The sequence below is a fragment of the Molothrus aeneus genome, unplaced genomic scaffold (assembly GCF_037042795.1).
Source record: "Molothrus aeneus isolate 106 unplaced genomic scaffold, BPBGC_Maene_1.0 scaffold_462, whole genome shotgun sequence".
Lineage (NCBI taxonomy): Eukaryota > Metazoa > Chordata > Aves > Passeriformes > Icteridae > Molothrus > Molothrus aeneus.
This window is the reverse complement of record NW_027099136.1, coordinates 29,388-39,143: the sequence shown is the minus strand read 5'-3', so window position 1 is coordinate 39,143 and position 9,756 is coordinate 29,388. Positions and strand designations below refer to the sequence as shown.

General features: G+C 26.6%; 1 long non-coding RNA gene across 1 annotated transcript; it reads left to right on the top strand.

The window, feature by feature from the left end:
- The first annotated feature begins 2,581 nt into the window (after positions 1-2,581).
- Positions 2,582-9,744, top strand: LOC136570966 (uncharacterized). The gene is made up of 3 exons (XR_010785584.1): positions 2,582-2,982; positions 4,790-4,941; positions 9,659-9,744. It is a non-coding gene; the product is annotated as an uncharacterized lncRNA (long non-coding RNA).
- Positions 9,745-9,756: the final 12 nt, after the last annotated feature.

Genomic DNA, 9,756 nt, shown 5'->3' with positions numbered 1-9,756 from the left:
CTAATATAAATTAATTATATTAATAGAAATTAAAATAAAACGAAAATTTTAATAAATATAAATTAAAATAAATTAAAATGAAAATTCTATTAAAGTTAAATTAAACTATTATAGTTTGCATAATTTATATTAATTTATATTAATATTTTATATAAAATATATAATGTATATAATATATATTTATATAGATATATTTATAATCTTTATATTAATTAATCAATATTTTATTAATTTAAGATATAATTTGTATAATTTATATTCATTGATAATATAAATTAATATTATATTTAATATTATTATGAAATGCCAATTTATAATAATATAAATTATTTTAATAATATAATGATTTATCTTATATAATTTATAGTAATATAAATTAAATAATACAAATTAAACCAAATTAAATCAAAAAAATAAATTAAAACAAATAAAGCCCGACGAAAAGAAACCAACAAATAAAATAAAACGAAATTAAAATCCGTCCAATGAATTCAAAGCAATCGAGCAATAAATGGCAAGAAACTGAAATAAACTCTGGCAATAGAAATGAAACAAAAGAAATGGAATTGAAAATTAAGATAAATTGAAATAAAATGCAATAAAATAAAATGCAATAGAATGCAATAAAATAGAATGCAATAAAATGCAATAAAATGAAATGAAATAAAATGAAATAATAAAATAAAATACAGTTAAATTAAATTAAATTAAAATAAATTAAATGCAATAAAATGCAATAAAATACAACAAAATTAAATTAAATTAAATTAAATGCAATAGAATGCAATAAAATAGAATGCAATAAAATGCAATAAAATGCAATGAAATAAAATGAAATAATAAAATAAAATAAAATAAAACAAAGTTAAATTAAATTAAATTAAAATAAATTAAATGCAATAAAATGCAATAAAATACAATAAAATAAAATGCAATAAAATGAAATAAAAAAAATAAAATAAAATAAAATTAAATTAAATGCAATAGAATGCAATAAAATAGAATGCAATAAAATGCAATAAAATAAAATGCAATAAAATAAAATAAAAATATAAAATAAAATTAAATTAAATTAAATGCAATAGAATGCAATAAAATAGAATGCAATAAAATGCAATAAAATGCAATGCAATGCAATAAAATAAAATAAAATAAAATACAGTTAAATTAAATTAAAATAAATTAAATGCAATAAAATACAATAAAATAAAATTAAATTAAATGCAATAGAATGCAATAAAATGCAATAAAATAAAATGAAATAAAATGAAATAATAAATAAAATAAAATAAAATAAAGTTAAATTAAATTAAATTAAATTAAAATAAATGCAATAAAATGCAATAAAATACAATAAAATACAATAAAATAAAATAAAATGCAATAGAATGCAATAAAATAGAATGCAATAAAATGCAATAAAATAAAATGAAATAAAATGAAATAATAAAATAAAATAAAGTTAAATTAAATTAAATTAAATTAAAATAAATTAAATGCAATAAAATGCAATAAAATAAAATTAAATTAAAATAAATGCAATAAAATGCAATAAAATGCAATAAAATGCAATGAGATAAAATGAAATAATAAAATAAAGTTAAATTAAATTAAATTAAAATAAATTAAATGCAATAAAATGCAATAAAATGCAATGCAATGCAATGCAATGCAATAAAATAAAATAAAATGCAGTAAAATGCAATGAAATGAAATAATAAAATAAAATAAAGTTAAATTCAATTAAATTAAATTATAATAAATTAAATTAAATAAAATGCAATAAAATGCAATAAAATGCAATAAAATAAAATGCAGTAAAATGCAATGAAATAAAATGAAATAATAAAATAAAATGCAATAAAATAAAAGAAAATAAAGTTAAATTAAATTAAATTAAATGCAATAGAATGCAATAAAATACAATACAATACAATAAAATGCAATAAAATGCAATAAAATGCAATAAAAAAAATAAAGTTAAATTAAATTAAATTAAATTAAAATAAATTAAATGCAATAAAATGCAATGCAATAAAATGCAATGCAATAAAATGCAATGCAATAAAATACAATGCAATACAATACAATACAATAAAATACAATGCAATACAATACAATGCAATAAAATGCAATGCAATAAAATGCAATGCAATAAAATGCAATGCAATAAAATGCAATACAATACAATGCAATACAATACAATAAAATACAATGCAATAAAATGCAATGCAATAAAATGCAATCTAATAAAAAATGAAATGCAATAAAATGCAATGCAATACAATACAATACAATACAATACAATAAAATGCAATGCAATAAAATGCAATGCAATAAAATGCAATGCAATAAAATGCAATGTAATCAAAAATGCAATGCAATAAAATACAATACAATAAAATGCAATACAATAAAATGCAATGCAATAAAATACAATGCAATAAAATACAATGCAATAAAATACAATGCAATAAAATGCAATGCAATACAATACAATACAATACAATACAATAAAATGCAATGCAATAAAATGCAATGCAATAAAATACAATACAATAAAATGCAATGCAATGCAATGCAATGCAATGCAATACAATACAATACAATGCAATACAATAAAATGCAATGCAATAAAATGCAATCTAATCAAAAATGAAATGCAATAAAATACAATACAATAAAATGCAATGCAATAAAATGCAATGCAATAAAATGCAATGCAATAAAATGCAATGCAATAAAATGCAATGCAATAAAATACAATACAATACAATGCAATACAATAAAATGCAATGCAATAAAATGCAATCTAATCAAAAATGAAATGCACTAAGACGCGATGGCTCTGAGCGGGTGCCGCTGTCCCCAGGGCTGGAGCTGGCCCTGGTTCCCCTGCCGGCCCCGGCTCTGTTCGGGGCCCCCCTGGGCTCCGTGCGCCTCCGGGCCCAGTTCCAGAGCCCGACGCGGCTGCGGCTGCAGGTACGGAACGGCAGCGGGGACAACGGGGAGAGAGCGGGGGGATAACGGGGAATAACGGGGAAATAACGGGGGAAATAATGGGGGAATAATGGGGGGAATAACGGGGGAAAAAACGGGGGAAATAACGGGGGAATAATGGGGGATAACGGGGGAGAGAGCGGGGGATAACGGGGGAATAACGGGGGAATAACAGGGGGAATAATGGGGGAATAATGGGGGGAATAACGGGGGATAACGGGGAAATAACGGGGGAAATAACGGGGGACAGAGCTGGGGATAACGGGGGATAATGGGGAATAATGGGGAATAATGGGGGAGAGAGCTGGGGATAACGGGGGAATAATGGGGGAAATAATGGGGAATAATGGGGAATAATGGGGAATAATGGGGGAGAGAGCTGGGGATAACGGGGGAATAATGGGGGAATAATGGGGGAAATAACGGGGGAATAATGGGGAATAATGGGGGAGAGAGCTGGGGATAACGGGGAATAACGGGGGGAATAATGGGGAATAATGGGGAATAATGGGGGAAATAACGGGGAATAATGGGGAAATAATGGGGGAGAGAGCTGGGGATAACGGGGGAATAATGGGGGAAATAACACGGGAGAGAGCTGGGGATAACGGGGAATAATGGGAATAATGGGGGAATAATGGGGAATAACAGGGGAATAATGGGGGAGAGAGCTGGGAATAACGGGGGAATAATGGGGGAAATAACGGGGGAGAGAGCTGGGGATAACGGGGGAATAATGGGGGAAATAATGGGGGAAAGAACGGGGGAATAATGGGGAATAATGGGGGAAATAATGGGGGAATAATGGGGGAATAATGGGGGAGAGAGCTGGGGATAACGGGGGAAATAATGGGGGAAATAACAGGAGAGAGAGCTGGGGATAATGGGGGAATAATGGGAATAATGGGGAATAATGGGGGAGAGAGCTGGGGATAACGGGGGAATAATGGGGAATAATGGGGGAAATAATGGGGGGAATAATGGGGGGATAACGGGGGAATAATGGGGGAGAGAGCTGGGGATAACAGGGGAATAATGGGGGAAATAATGGGGGAAATAATGGGGGAGAGAGCTGGGGATAACGGGGGAATAATGGGGAATAATGGGGGAAATAACGGGGGAGAGAGCTGGGGATAACGGGGGAATAATGGGGAATAATGGGGGAAATAATGGGGAATAATGGGGGGATAACGGGGGGATAACAGGGGAATAATGGGGGGATAATGGGGGAATAACGGGGGGATAACGGGGGGATAATGGGGGAATAGCCATGAAGTAATGGGGGAATAACGGGGGAATAATGGGGGGATAATGGGGGAAATAATGGAGGAATAATGGGGGGATAACGGGGGAATGATGGGGGAATAATGGGGGAATAATGGAGGAACAATGGGGGATAATGGGGGAATAGCCGGGAAGTAATGGGGGAATAATGGGGGAATAATGGGGGAAAAATGAGGAAATAATGAGGAAATAATGGAGGGAAAACCAGGGAAATTATGGGGAAAGAGGGGAAAATAACAGGAATGGGAAAATCCTGGAGTGAAATTGGGAGGGAAAAGGGAAAATCCCAAACAGGGAAAATCCCAAAAAGGGAAAAGTCCTGGGGGGGAAATAATGAGGAAAAAAGGAAAATCCTGGAGGGAAATTGGGGGGAAAAAGGGAAAATCCAGGGGGGAAAAGGGAAAACCCAGGGGGAAATTGCAAATCCCCCGTTCCCACCCCCAAAGAGCCCCGAATTCCCATTTTTTCCCATTTTTTCCCCATTTTTCCCATTTATTTTCCCCAGTTCACGGACGCCAGGCAGCCCCGGTTCGAGGTCCCCGAGGAGGTCGTGGGGCCCTTTGGGGGCGCGGCCGCCCCCGACCCCGAATATCGGCTGAAATTCCAGGAGAATCCGTTCGGGGTGCAGGTGCTGCGAGCCAGCACGGGCCGAGTCATGTGAGCATTTTTGACACGGGGGTATAAATTTTGAAAACATCCCCTTTTTTAACCCAAAATTATTTTTTGAAACACAATCCTTCTTTACACCCAAAAAATCCCCTTTTTTAACCCAAAAATTCCTTTTTTAACCCCCAAAAAATTCCCTTTTTTAACCCCAAAAATCCCCTTTTTTAACCCCAAAAATCCCCTTTTTTTAACCCAAAAATCCCCTTCTTTACACCCAAAAATCCCCTTCTTTACACCCAAAAATTCCCTTTTTTAACCCAAAAATCCCCTTCTTTACACCCAAAAATTCCCTTTTTTAACCCAAAAATCCCCTTCTTTACACCCAAAAATTCCCTTTTTTAACCCCAAAAATCCCCTTTTTTACTGCCAAAAATCCCCTTCTTTACCCCCAAAATTCCTTTTTTAACCCCAAAAAATTCCCTTTTTAACCCAAAAAAATTCCCTTTTTTTAACCCAAAAATCTCCTTTTTTAACCCCAAAAAATCCCCTTCTTTACACCCAAACATCCCCTTCTTTACACCCAAACATCCCCTTCTTTACACCCAAAAATTCCCTTCTTTACACCCAAAAATTCCCTTTTTTAACCCCAAAAATCCCCTTTTTTAACCCAAAAATCCCCTTTTTTACCGCCAAAAATTCCCTTTTTAACCCCAAAAAATTCCCTTTTTTACACCCAAAAATCCCCTTTTTTAACCCCCAAAAAATTCCTTTTTTAACCCCCCAAAATCCCCTTTTTTACACCCAAAAATTCCCTTTTTTAACCTGCAAACATCCCCTTCTTTACACCCAAAAATTCCCTTTTTTACCGCCAAAAATTCCCTTTTTTAACCCAAAAATCCCCATTTTACCCCCAAAAATTCCTTTCTTTTTACCCCCAAGAATCCCCCTTTTTACCTACCAAAATTCCTTTATTTTTACCCCCAAAATTCCTTTCTTTTTACCCGCAAAAATTCCCTTTCTTAACCCAAAAATTCCCTTTTTTAAACCAAAAAATTCCTTTCTTTCTTTAACTCAAAAATTCCCTTTTTTAACCCAAAAATCCCCTTTTTAACCCCAAAAATTCCTTTCTTTTTAACCCCAGAAAATTCCTTTTTTAACCCAAAAATCCCCCTTTTTAACCCCAAAATTCCCTTCTTTTAACCCCAAAATTCCCTTTTTTACACCCAAAAATTCCTTTTTTAACCTGCAAAAATTCCCTTTTTTAACCCCAAAATCCCCTTTTTTACACCCAAAAATCCCCTTTTTTAACCCAAAAATCCCCTTTTTTACACCCAAAAAAATTCCCTTTTTTTAACCCAAAAATCTCCTTTTTTAACCCCAAAAAATCCCCTTCTTTACACCCAAAAATTACTTTTTTAACCCCAAAAAATTCCCTTTTTTAAGCACAGAAAATCCCCTTTTTTACACCCCAAAAATCCCCTTCTTTACACCCAAACATCCCCTTCTTTACACCCAAAAATTCCTTTTTTTAACCCCAAAAATTCCCTTTTTTTAACCCAAACATTCCCTTCTTTACACCCAAAAATTCCCTTTTTTTTAACCCAAAAATCCCCTTTTTTACACCCAAAAATCCCCTTTTTTAACCCCCAAAAATTCCCTTTCTTAACCCAAAAATCCGCTTTTTTTACCCCCAAAATTCCCAATTTTGGCAGAGTCATGTGAGCCAAAATTCCCCTTTTTTAAACCCAAAAATTCCCTTTTTTTACCCCAAAATTCCCCTTTTTTAACCAAAAAATTCCCTTTTTTTACCCCCAAAATTCCTTTCTTTTAACCTGCAAAAATTCCCTTTTTAAACAAAAAAAATTTCCCTTTTTAACCAAAAAAAATTCCCTTTTTAACCCAAAAATCCACTTTTTACCCCCAAAATTCCTTTCTTTTTACCCCCAAGAATCCCCCTTTTTAACCCCAAAATTCCCTTTTTACCTACCAAAATTCCTTTATTTTTACCCCAAAAATTCCTTTCTTTTTACCCCCAAAATTTCCCTTTTTAACCCCACAAATTCCCTTTTTTTAACCCCACAAATTCCTTTCTTTTTACCCGCAAAATTCCCTTTCTTAACCCAAAAATTCCCTTTTTTACACCCAAAAATTCCTTTCTTTCTTTAACTCAAAAATCCCCTTTTTTAACCCAAAAATTCCCTTTTTTACACCCAAAAATTCCCTTTTTTTAACCCACAAAATTCCCTTTTTTAACCCCAAAAATTCCCTTTTTTACACCCAAAAATTCCCTTTTTTAACCCAAAATTCCCCCTTTTAACCCCAAAATTCCTTTCTTTTTTACCACCAAAAATTCCCCCTTTTAACCCCAAAATTTCCTTTTTTAACCCCAAAATTCCTTTCTTTTTTACCACCAAAATTCCCCTTTTTTACCCCAAAAATTCCCAATGTTGGCAGCCTATTGTTATTGGTATTGTTATTTTTATTTTTATATTATTTTTATTTCAATTTTTAATTTAATTTTCAATTTTTATGATTTTTATTTATATATTAATTTTTAATTTTTTTTATATTAGTTTTTTCTTTTAATTTTTATTTTCATTTTTAATGTTTATTTTTAATTTTTAGTTTTATTTTTTAATTTTTATTTTTATTTTATTTTTATTTTATTTTTATTTTTATTTTTATTTTTATTTTTATTTTTATATCAAATTTAAAAAATTTTTAATTTTAATATTTATTTGTATCTTTATTTTTTATAATTTTTATTTTTGTTTTTATTTTTATATTAATTTTATTTTAATTTTTAATTTTAATTTCTAATTTTAATTTTTAAACGTTTAATTTTTATTTTATTATTAATTTTTGTTTTAACTTTTATTTTAAATTTTAATTTTAATTTTCATTTTAATTTTTATGTTTAATTTTAATTTTTATATTAATTTCTATATTATTTTAAATTTTAATTTTTAATTTTAAATTTAAATCTCATTATTAATTTTAATTTTCGTTTTAATTTTACTTTTTATATTAATTTTACTTTTAACTTTAATTTTTATTTAAAATTTTATATTAATTTTAATTTTTATTTTAATTTTTATATTTTAATTTTTATTTTTATATTAATTTTAATTTTTATTCCTTTTTTAATTTCTATTTTTATATTGATTTTAATTTTAATTTTAATTTTTTATTATTTCTATTTGTATTCTTTTAATAATGTATTTTTTATTTTTAATTTTTATTTTAATTTTTATTTTTAATTTTAATATTTATTTTAAATTTTATATTAATTTTACTTTTAACTTGAATTTTTATTTTAATTTTTATTTTTATTTTAATTTTTATTTAATTTTTATATTTTATATTTTATATTAATTTTGGTTTTAAATTGAATTTTTATTTTAATTTTATATTAATTTTATTTTTATAGTGATTTTAATTGTAATTTTTTATTATTATTTTTATTTGTATTCTTTTATTAATGTATTTTTTATTTTTAATTTTTATTTTAATTTTTATTTTTAATTTTAATTTTAATATTTATTTTAAATTTTATATTAATTTTACTTTTAACTTGAATTTTTATTTTAATTTTTATTTTTATTTTAATTTTTATTTAATTTTTATATTTTAAATTTTATATTAATTTTACTTTTAACTTTAGATTTTATTTTAATTTTATATTACTTTTATTTTTATATTGATTTCATTTTAATTTTTTATTATTTTTATTTGTATTCTTTTATTAATGTATTTTTAATTTTTAACTTTTATTTTAATTTTTATTTTTAATTTTAATTTTAATATTTATTTTAAATTTTATATTAATTTTACTTTTAATGTGAATTTTTATTTTAATTTTTATTTTTATATTAATTTTTATTTAATTTTTATATTTTAAATTTTATATTAATTTTACTTTTAACTTTAGATTGTATTTTAATTTTTATTTTTATTTTAATTTTTATTTAATTTTTATATTTTAAATTTTATATTAATTTTACTTTTAACTTTAGATTTTATTTAAATTTTATATTACTTTTATTTTTATATTGATTTCATTTTAATTTTTTATTATTTTTATTTGTATTCTTTTATTAATGTATTTTTTAATTTTTAACTTTTATTTTAATTTTTATTTTTAATTTTAATTTTAATATTTATTTTAAATTTTATATTAATTTTACTTTTAATGTGAATTTTTATTTTAATTTTATATTAATTTTATTTTAATTTTTATTTAATTTTCATATTTTAAATTTTATATTAATTTTACTTTTAACTTGAATTTTTATTTTAATTTTATCTTAATTTTATTTTTATCTTAATTTTTATATTTTAATTTTTATTTTTATATTCATTTTTATTTTTATATTCATTTTTCTTTATATTTTTATTCCTTTTTTAACTTTTATTTTGTATACTGATTTTAATTTTAATTTAAATTTTTTATTATTTTTGATCTTTATTCTTTTATAAATTTATTTTTATTTTTAATTTTGATTTCCATTTTTAACTTTAACTTTATTTTATTTTTAATTGTAATTTTTCTTTATTTATATATTAATTTTCTAATTTTTTTTTTTTCACATTTTTATTTTATTTTATTTTATTTGATTTTATTTTATTTGATTTTATTTTATTTGATTTAATTTAATTTAATTTAATTTTATTTTATTTTATTTTACTTTATTTGATTTGATTTGATTTGATTTGATTTGATTTGATTTGATTTTGATTTATTTTATTTCCATTCCTCTCCCCTCAGCTTTGACTCGGCCGCGGGGCCGCTGCTGCTCTCGGAGCAGTTCCTGTCTCTGTCCTCGCGCCTCTCCTGCCCCGCCCTCTACAGCCCCGGGCAGGGCC